We start from the raw sequence: 10,792 nt of genomic DNA, 5'->3' as shown, positions 1-10,792 counted from the left end.
TGTTTCACCCATGCCCCACCCATCTCCCTTCTGGTAACCATCAGTTTGCTCTCTATATTTAAGAGTCAGGTTTTTTGTTTGTGTCTTTTTTCCTTTGTTCATTTATTTTGTTTCTAAACTTCCACATATGAGTAAAACCATATGGTGTTCATCTTTCTCTTCTACTTACTTCACTTAGCATTATACCCTCTAGATCCATCCATGTTCTTACAAGTGGCAAGATTTGGTTCTTTTTTAGGGCTGAGTAATATTCCGTTGTACATATGTATCACCTCTTCTTCTTTTTTTTTTTTTTTAATTTATTGGACAGACAGAGATCACAAGTAGGCAGAGAGGCAGGCAGAGAGAGAGGAGGAAGCAGGCTCCCTGCTGAGCAGAGAGCCCGATGTGGGACTTGATCCCAGGACCCTGGGATGATGACCTGAGCTGAAAGCAGAGGCTTAACCCACTGAGCCACCCAGGCACCCCTGTATCACCTCTTCTTTATCCTTTTGTCTATTAATGGACAGTTGGGTTGCTTCCATAATTTTGCTGTTGTAAATAATGCTGCAGTTGAATAAATACCCAATAGTGTGATTACTGGATTATGGAGTGGTTCTATTTTTTTACTCATTTATTTATTTTTAGAGAGGGAGAGGGAGAGAATCTTAAGCAGGCACCACACCCATACTGTTTTGATTAATAGAGCTTTGTAATATATTTTGAAATCTGGGACTATGATACTTCTAGTTGTATTCTTCTTTTTCAAGATTGCTTTGGCTATGCGAGGTCTTTTTTGGTTTCATAAAAACTTTAGAATAATTTGTTCCAGTTCTGTAGAAATGCTGTTGGCTTGTTAATACAGCTTGCATTATATATGTAGATTGCCTTGGGTAGTATGGACATTTTATCAATATTTATTCTTTCAATCCAAGAGTATGGAATACTGTTCCATTTGTGTCACCTTCAATTTTTTCATCATTGTTCTATAGTTTTTGGAATATAGTCTTCCACCTCCTTGGTTACATTTATTCCTAGGTATTTTGTTATTTTTGGTATAATTGTGAATGGGCTGTTTTCTTAATTTCTCTTTTCACTACTTCATTATTAAGGTTTACAAATGCAACAGATCTCTGAATATTGATTTGGTATACTGGGACCATACTGAATTCATTTATCACTTCCAGTAGTTTTTGGGTGGAGTCTTTATGGTTTTCTATATATAGTATCATGTCATCTGCAAATAGTGAAAATTTTACTTCTTCCTTACTAACTTGGATGCTTTTTATTCCTTTTGCTTGTCTGATAGCTGTGGCTATACTTCTAGTACTGTGTAGAATAAAACTGGTGAGAGTGGACATCTTTGTCTCATTCCTGATCTTAAGGAAAAGCTCTCAGTTTTTCACTGTTGAGCATGAAGTTAGCAGTGGGCTTTTCATATGTGGCCTTTATTATGTTGAGGTGATTCCCTCTAAACCTATGTTGTTGAGAGTTTTTATCATCAATGGGTGTTATACTTTGTCAAATGCTTTTTCTGCATCTACTGAAATGATAATATATATATATTTTTTCTTTTCTCTAATTGATGTAACCAGTAACATTTTAAAAGAAATCTTTTTTCTGGGTATCAGTTCTCAACAGTGGGCTTCAAATATTCAGTAAACCATGCTGTAAAAAGATGTGCTCGCTAAATAAATCTTTAAAAAGAGGGTGGTGGGGACCTGAGTGGCTCAGTCGGTTGAGTGTCCAACTCTTGATTTCCACTCAGGTCATGATCTAATAGGTTGTGAGATCGAGCCCCAGGTCAAGCTTTGTGCTCAGTGGGCAGTCTGCTTGAGGTTCCCTCTCTTCCTCTACCTCTGCCCACTCTCTGTCTCAAATAAATAAATAAATCTTTAAAAAAAAAAAAAAGTGCTGTCATCCAGGATTTGTTGTTTCATTTACAGAGCACAGGCAAAGTAGATTTTGCACAATTTTTAAGGGCCCTAGGATTTTCAGAATGGTAAATTGAGCATTAATGAATTTAAAGTCATGAATTTAAAGTCACCAGCTGCATTAGCCTCTATAAAGAGAGTCTTTGATAATGGGCGTTGACTCTCTGAAGCTTTGAAACCAGACATGGATTTCTCCTGTCTAGCTATGAAAGTCCTAGATGACATCTTCTTCCAATAGAAGGCTGTTTTGTCTACACTGACAATCTGTTTTTTAGTGTAGCCACCACTGTGAATTATTTTAGCCCGATCTTCTGAATAACTTGATGCAACTTCTACATCAACATTTGCTTCACCTTGTACTTTTACATTACAGGGATCACTGCTTCCTTAAACCTCATGAACCAACCTTGGCTAGCTTCAGACTTCTCTCCTCCGGCTTCTCACCTCTCTCGGCCTTCACAGATTTGAAGAGAGATGGGGCCTTAGCCAGGATTAGGCTTTGGCTTAAGGGAATGTTGTGTTGAGTCTGATCTACCCAGACCACTAAACATTTTTTTAAATATCAGCAATAAGGCTCTTTTGCTTTCTTATCATTCATGTGTTCACTAGAGTGGCACTTTAGTGTCCTTCAAGAACATTTCCTTTGCATTCACAATTGGCTGCTGTTTGGGACAAGAAGTCTAGCTTCCAGCCTATCTTGGCTTCTGACATGTCTTCATCACTAAGTGTAATCATTTCTCATTTTCTTTAAAGTGAGAGACCTATGACTCCTGCTTTCACTTGAACATTTCAAGGACTCTAGAGTTAGTAATTGGCCTAATTTCAATACTGTTTTGTCCCAGGGAATGAGGAGGCCCAAGGAGAAGGAGAGAGATGGGGGAATGGCCAGTCTATGGAGCAGTCAGAACACACTCAACATTTATGCATCAAGTTCATGGTCTTATAGAGGTGTGGTTCATGGTCCCCAGGACACAATTATAACATCAAAGTTCATTGATCACAGATCACCATAACAATACAATAATAATGAGAAAGTTTGATATAGTTTGAGAATTACCAAAGCAATTCCTCTGGCACAGAACCATGAAATGAACAAATGCTATTGGAAAAATGGCCCAGAAAGCCTCGGTCAACGCATGGTTGCCAAAAGACTTCAATTTCAAAAAAAAATGCAGTATCTGCAAAGTGCAATAAAGCAGAGCGCAATAAAACAAGATGTGCCGATAATCACAATCTTAACAGCCTTTCATGTGATTCTAATGCAAGCTAATCACTGAGATAAAGGAATACTCTTCCCATGTGTGCTCAGCACTTCTCAGGCACCTGACACGTTTCTAAGTCTATTAATTCATTTCATCTTCACAAGATGGTAGATATGGGGGGGGGGTGTTAAATATACATATTTTTGAAGCATAGTTGACACATAATATTATATTAGTTTCAAGTGTAGAACATAATGATTTGATATTTATATATATTACAAAATGATCACCACAGTGAAGTGTAGTTTTTATGTGTCACCATATAAGGTTATTACAGTAATATTGACTCTATTCCCTGTACTGTGCTTACATCCTCATGACTCATGTATTTTATAGCTAGAAGTTTGTACCTCTAAATCCCCTTTCCCTACTTCACCTGCCCCCCACCCAGATCCCTCCCCTCTGGCAACTACCAGTTTGTTTTCTGTATTTATGAGCCTGTTTCCGGTCTCCGTGTTTGTTATTTTTTTCAGATTCCACATATAAGTCAAATGATACAGTACTTGTCTTTGTCTGACTCATTTCACATAGCATAATACCCTCTGCATCTTTCCATGTTGTTGCAAATGGCAAAGTTTCATTCTTTTATATGGCTAAGTAATATTCCATTCTATGTATATGTGTGTGTGTGTGTGTGTGTGTGTGTGAATACACTTGTGTATCTTAGCTATTGTAAATAGTGCTGCACTGAACATAGGGGTGCGTATATATTTTCAAATTAGTGTTTTTGTTTTCTTTAGATAAATATCCAGAAGTGGAATTGCTGGATCGTATGATATTTCGATTTTTATTTTTTGAGGAACCTCCATACTGTTTTCCATAGTGGCTGCACCCATTTATATTCCCACCAACAGTGCATGAGGGCTCCCTTTTCTTCGTATTTTTGCCAATGCTTGTTGTTTCTGTTTGATACTAGACATTCTGACAGGTATGAATGGTAGCTCTTTGTCGTTTCCATTTCCCTGATGATAAGCGATGTTAAGCATCTTTTTGTGTGTCTGTTGGCCATCTGTATGTCTTCTTTGGAAAAATGTCTATTCAGGTCTTCTGTCCATTTTTTAATCAGATTGTTTGCTTTTTTGGTGTTGAGTTGTATGAGCTCTTTATATATTTTGGATACTAAGCCCTTATCAGATGTATCATTTGCAATACCTTTTGCCATTCAATAGATTGCCTTTGTGTTTTGTCGATGGCCTCCTTGACTGCGAAAGCTTTTTAGTTTGATGTCATCACAACTGTTTATTTTTCCATTTGTTGCCCTTGCCCAAGGAGACAGATCTACAAAACTCTTGCTAAGACTGATGTGCAAGAGTTTACTGCCTATGTTTTCTTTTAGGAGTTTAATGGATTCGCAAAGACCTATATTTAGGTCTTTAATTCATTTTGAGTTTATTTTTGTATATACAGTATAAGAAAGTGGTCTAGTTTTATTCTTTTGCATGTGGCTGTCCAGTTTTCCCAACACCCTTTATTGAAGAGACTGACTTTTTCCTGTTGCATACTTTTATCTCTTTTGTCATAGATTTATTGACCATATAATTGTGGGTTTATTTATGGGCTCTCCATTCTGTTCCATTTAACTATGTGTTTGTTTTTGTGCCAGTACCATACTGTTTTGATTACTGTGGCTTTGTAGTATGGCGTGAAATCTGGGAGCTTGATACCTGCAGCTTTATTACTATTTCTTCAGATTGCAATAGCTATTCAGGGTCTTCTGTGGTTCCATACAAATTTTACAATGATTTGTTTCAGGTTTGCAGAAAAATGCTGTTGGTATTTCGGTAGGAATGGCATTGAATCTGTGGATTGTCTTGAGTAGTATGGACATTTTAACAGTATTAGTTCTTCCAACCCATGATCACAGTATACCTTTCCATTTATTTGTATCATCTTCAATTTCTTTCATCAATGTCTTAGTTTTCGGAGTATAGTCTTTTACCTCCTTTATTCCTAAGTATTTTGTTTCTTTTGATGCACTTGTACATGGGACTGTTATATACCTATTTGGTGGGTTTCATTTATATCCCATTTTATGGGTGTCAAAAGTGAGGCTCAGCGTACTGTTTTACACCATTTAACAAAGCTGAAACCACTCACGTGCCTGGCATTGTGCTGTATTGGGCACTTGGACAAAATAAGGAAAAAACATTCATGACTCTTCTAATGGAATCCACTGTCTACAGCAGCCACTAAGAACATAATCAAACAAAGGAGAAGCACGGGGCAAATTCTGTTACTAGCCAGCGGTTGAACACCTAAGTTCTTTTTTTTTTTTAAGATTTTATTTATTTATCAGATAGAGATCACAAGTAGGCAGAGAGGCAGACAGAGAGAGAGAGGGGGAAGGACGCTCCCTGCCGAGCAGAGAGCCCAATGGGGGGCTCTATCCCAGGACCCTGGGATCATGACCTGAGCCGAAGGCAGAGGCTTTAACCCACTGAGCCACCCAGGCGCCCCAAACTCAGCTCTTCTTTACATGCACCTCTCCATAAGGCTGCTTGAGCATCTGTCTACACAACATGGGGAGCAATCCAAGGAAAGAAGGAGGAAGCCTAAATGCTCTTCAGAGGGTTGCCAGATTTAGCAAATAAAAATATAGGACACCTAGTTAAATTAAATTTCCGATAAGCAATAAATAACTTTCTGGTGTGAAGATGGCACATGCAATATTTGGTATGTATTCACACTAAAAATTTTTTGGTTGATTATGTGAAATGTGAAATTAACTGGGCATACTATATTTTATCTTTAATGAGCTAGGTTCAGAAATCATACACTATTACTTGTACCATACTTCTTCTCACCACACAGAGTAGCTCTGATTCTGTGTAGGGGGAAACTGAAAGAGGACCTGAAACCACAAGGTCAGGATCGATGGGGGCTCTCTTTGAGCCTGTCTAAGACACCGGACCTGTAACCTGGTCAGCAAATGCCTTCAAGGATCCACTCCATTTTCTCACATTCCCCGCCCTCCCCCCAAAAGTAATCTTTTAGCATCTGCTATCAAATTACATAGTCCTAAAGCACAAAATAAGAATAGTAAGAGTAATTTCCCCTGAAGGAAGAGGAAGATGAACAATATAAAGCTTTTTCTGAAGGCACTTCCTCAACAGGGAGGTCGATGTTTGCCTATGTGTCTGTCCTTCATATCTATTCAAAATTCTATCTGTCCATATGCAAAAAGTTTCCAAACAACAGTGATGCTTTTCTTGGGTTCCATTTATGGTTTTAAATGACCCCTGTGAGTATTTCATCAGCTCTGCAGGCTTTGGGAAGCAACTGAGATGAAGTGGAAATACTGTTTGAGCCTTTTTTGAGCATCTCTTAATGTTTAAGAACTTTTCATAGCTTTCAAGTTGCACTGAAAATTGTATCTTGGTTTCCTTGTTTCCCAGTGAATTTGATCCCACTAAGATGCAAGCCAAACACATTATTTTACTGAAGGTTTTCAGAGACCAGAATTTACATACCTGCTTCATTCTGCCTGGCCGGAGGCATGGAAGAAGGGCAGGCCTGAGCCAGTCAGAGCAGAGGTAGAAAGTCATAACCTGGGTTTCCCGCTCAGGTTAGCAAGGGTCTGAAAATCGGGGTGTCGAGTACTGAAAAACAATACAGCAGCATCAGAAGGCAAGATATAATGGGTTAAAGGCAATATCTATTCTAAAGGATCAAAATCAAATGCTGCCTCTTCTATCATATCTTTCTAAAACCTTCTATTAAAATTTACTTTTGTGTCTCAACTCCTACAAGAGTTCTTTACCTAGTCGATTGTGCATTGTATTATGAATAATAAACACTCTCATTCACTGAGCACACTGCCTATGTGAGGCATTGTCCTAAGCGCCTGTGTACTCTCATATGTAGGGTGCCCCTATGACACAGATATTCACATCAGCCCTGAAAAAGCAGTTTTCTTTCCCTCCTTTCATATATGGGAAAACGGAAGTTCCCAGACACAAAGTAACCAGTCCAAGTGTTGAAAATCATTAAGTGTCATAGTTGCAGCATGACTAATTGTTTTTGCTTTGTCTGGGGGCAGAAGGGTTTCCTACAGTATAGGATTTCTATTGCCAAAACTAGTACCATCCTAGGAGCACCGGGAAGGTGGGTGACCCTGCGTAGCCCGGTTGAGACTCTGGATCCTTTTTGAATCCAAAGCACGTGTACTTTTCATTACTCAAGATTTCTTCGTTGAGTTGTGTAGTGTCTGTTTACTCCAATTACGACAATGCTTAGCACAGTGCTTTGTAGACAATAGCATTAGGTAAATATTGAATGAATGAAAGGATGGGTAGATAATTTCCGTAAGTAGAGTTGTATAATGATAATATCCACGGTGTGTGGAGGGACAGTTACAGTCACTGGGCTTCCATCTTTTTTGTTTTGTTGTGTTGTCCAATTAACTTCAACTAGGAAGCCGTTAAATGTGCTGGTGAATGCTTAACAACTCCTGAGGGCAAGAGATGATGGGTGTTTGGGGGAGGGAGTGGGAAGGCAGCCCTGAGTTCTTTGCTGATTTACAGCAATTGGCAATTTCAGGCTACCAACCCAATGTCACTGAACTTGGAGTTGGAAAGAGATGGTAGCCATTATATTTCCATTATACAGATATGATCGATGTAAATAACCTCAGAAGGAGAAGTAGTAGAAAATGATTAGCAATCATTATTGTGGTGTGTTACCTTTGATTTTGAATATATTTGTTTAAGGTCCCTTTTAAGAATGACTGTGTTTAATAGGCAGCTCACCAAAATCCCTGAAAATGGAACAATCAGTTCTTAGAAACCATTGGTTCCACCAGTTGGAAAGCTCTTGGCCTCTGTGGTGCGTCTGCAGATTTCTCCCAGCGGAGGAATTACTGCTGAACGAGTTGGTTCAGGCCAACACCATCATCCTGCTGGTATTTAAAAAAAGAAGAAGAAAGAAAGAAAACTCAGACCAGGTATCTCTGTGATATATAAAAAGAGCAGGGCTTATGTTCCAGGAACGAAGTGCCAAAGTCATCGAGGTAAGCCTTTGGAGGATTTTGGAAATTTGGTGAGTAGTTAACATTTATGAAATTCTTTCTAAGGTTGGCTAAATTTCATAAAAGAAAGCGGTATTCCCACATAATTGTACATCTTCATTTTAACTGACTGGTGAAAACAGAATTCAGCCAATTTCCTGGAGAAATATAATGATATAGCTTAACCTAGATGTATTTCTGTTTACCGTGCAAGGATTTTGTTGTAATATTGTTACATCTACATACTGAAATATAAATAGCCAAAGACATCCACAATGTTTGTGATATTCTGTTGCTTCTGTGCAGCTCTTTCCTCAAATGAATTTCGTATAATAAAATTCATAACTAGGAAGGAGTCGCTGTAAATACTTCTCTCGTCTCAAGGAGATTTATACATATACCATGTTTAGGGATTGTAAGGTTTTCTTGTTTCGAGACCTGCGCTTAATGTGAACAATAATGAACTCTCAAATTTTGTCTCTGCAAGTAAAGCAAAATGAATCCCCAAAGTAATTATCCATCACTATCTAAGCAGAGGGACTAAATGATAGAACAAATACGCTTTTCCAGGTAGATCAGCTTTGCTCCTCATTTTTTTCCAAGCTACGTTCAAGGTATAAATGCTTTGAGGTTTGGTGAAAGGTATGTCCACATTCTTTACCACCAAAGAGATGAGCTTCTAGAGCATCTCTGTGACAGTTGTCTGGGTGAACGAGAATCTAAAATGCCCAGAAGATTCCATCTATGTTCCACCCTGGAACAAACCAGTACATGGCCAGTGCCACTGATATCTGTAAAGATCTTTAGGACCCTGAAAAGGAGCTACGACTTTGAATGGCTTTGGTATAAGAATGACATAGAGCTAACAGGGTCACCTGGGGGTGTGCTCTAGTGGACCACAGAGAATCTTCATGGTGCCCATCAACAGGTACAAATGTTCCCTAGCCATATGCCTGATACTCCACTAGGCACTGGGTTTCTATCCTGAAACCCAGTAGAATCAGCTCTGTACTGTTCCCACTGGCCCATGGACACGTGTGTCTCAGTGACACACAGAGACCAGAGGGAGGTGATCTCATTGTGGTTTTCTTTCCACAATCTCTTCTAAGTTGATCCAAGGCACTGCTCCCTGGGGAGACAATCAGATCCTGCCTGGGCATAACATTCTTGAAAGGACTCAAGCATAGCTTTTAGCAATGTCTTCAAATAAGGTTATATACTCATAGGAATCTACTGAGAAGATGGTAACCTTTTTTTAAGTTGGGTTTATTGAGATAAGATGTTTATATTTTAAAAATCATTCTTTTTATATACACTGATGTACATTTGATGAATTTTGACAAATGCATTCAGGGGTCTGTGACTCCTATCATCACACGACTTTAATTAGTGACTATGAATGAAAATATCTTTAATCCTGCAGTTATCTTACAGGTAGCAAAAATATGATCTGCATTTAATATTTTGCAGGTAGAAGCATTAACTTTGTTCAACGTCAGTCTCTAAATATGCTCTATTTTTTTAAGCCCATGGGGCCATGCTTCATTATTATAATTATACCCAGGCTATCAATAAAGCGGGGTGTTCTTGGCATCTTTCCTATGCTGAGAGGATTTGACCTAATCATGGGGGAGGTTCTGTGGACCTGAAATACTGACAACTGCCCAAAAAATGGAAAAACAAAGCCTAGGCATGCAAGATGTTTTTGCAGAAAGCTGAATTGGTTTTCTCTCACGTGTTTCTCCTTTATCCCAGTTCCCTGGTCAGCGCCTTCCATTTAACAGTGGCAAGAAGTTAAGTTTCATACAATTATATTAGAAAGCTGGAGGATCTGGGAATCTTAATATATGAGACACAGGGAATGGTCTATTAGGTTCTCCTCCCCTTCACTTGGCCCATTCCCTCTTCCCCTCCCTAGAAAGAAATATGTGAGTACATATTATTGAGATTTTCCAGGTCTGTCCCATGTCTATCTACCTCACAGACATACTCCACCTCAAAAAACCTGGTCCCAGGGACGCCTGGGTGGCTCAGTTGGTTAAGCCGCTGCCTTCGCCTCAGGTCATGATCCCAGGGTCCTGGGATCGAGTCCCGCATTGGGCTCCTTGCTCGACAGGGAGCCTGCTTCTCTCACTGCCTCTGCCTGCCTCTCTGCCTGCTTGTGTGTACTCTCGCTCTCTCTGGCAAATAAATAAAATCTTAAAAAAAAAAAAAAAAACCTGGTCCCAGCATAAAGTGGAAAAAAAAAAAATCAGTCACTTGGGCAGATAACCAGGAAAAATTATGCAAAAAATTTTGGCAAAGAGTTGCCGGCCCAGATAGTAATGGAAAGATACAACTTTGGGGCGAATCTTTCCCCAGTTCCCTTCCCAGTGACTCACTGTGTGAACTGGTGGTGCCTGCTTCCTTCATCTTTCCACACTCAGAGGTGCTCATCTTTAGGGTGTAACACATGAGTGTCTTCCGTGGTGTTCGGGAAAATTCAGTGAGGATAACTTATTTACTAAGCAGAACTCCTAGCACACAGAACACACTCTGTTCCTCCAGTTCCTTCCTCCTTAAAAATGAGTATCAAAACCCCCTTGAAATAGTCAAGACTATTTATAGACCCA

Source organism: Martes martes (assembly GCF_963455335.1).
Source record: "Martes martes genome assembly, chromosome: 5".
Taxonomy (NCBI): Eukaryota; Metazoa; Chordata; class Mammalia; order Carnivora; family Mustelidae; genus Martes; species Martes martes.
Note: the sequence above shows the minus strand (reverse complement) of the source record.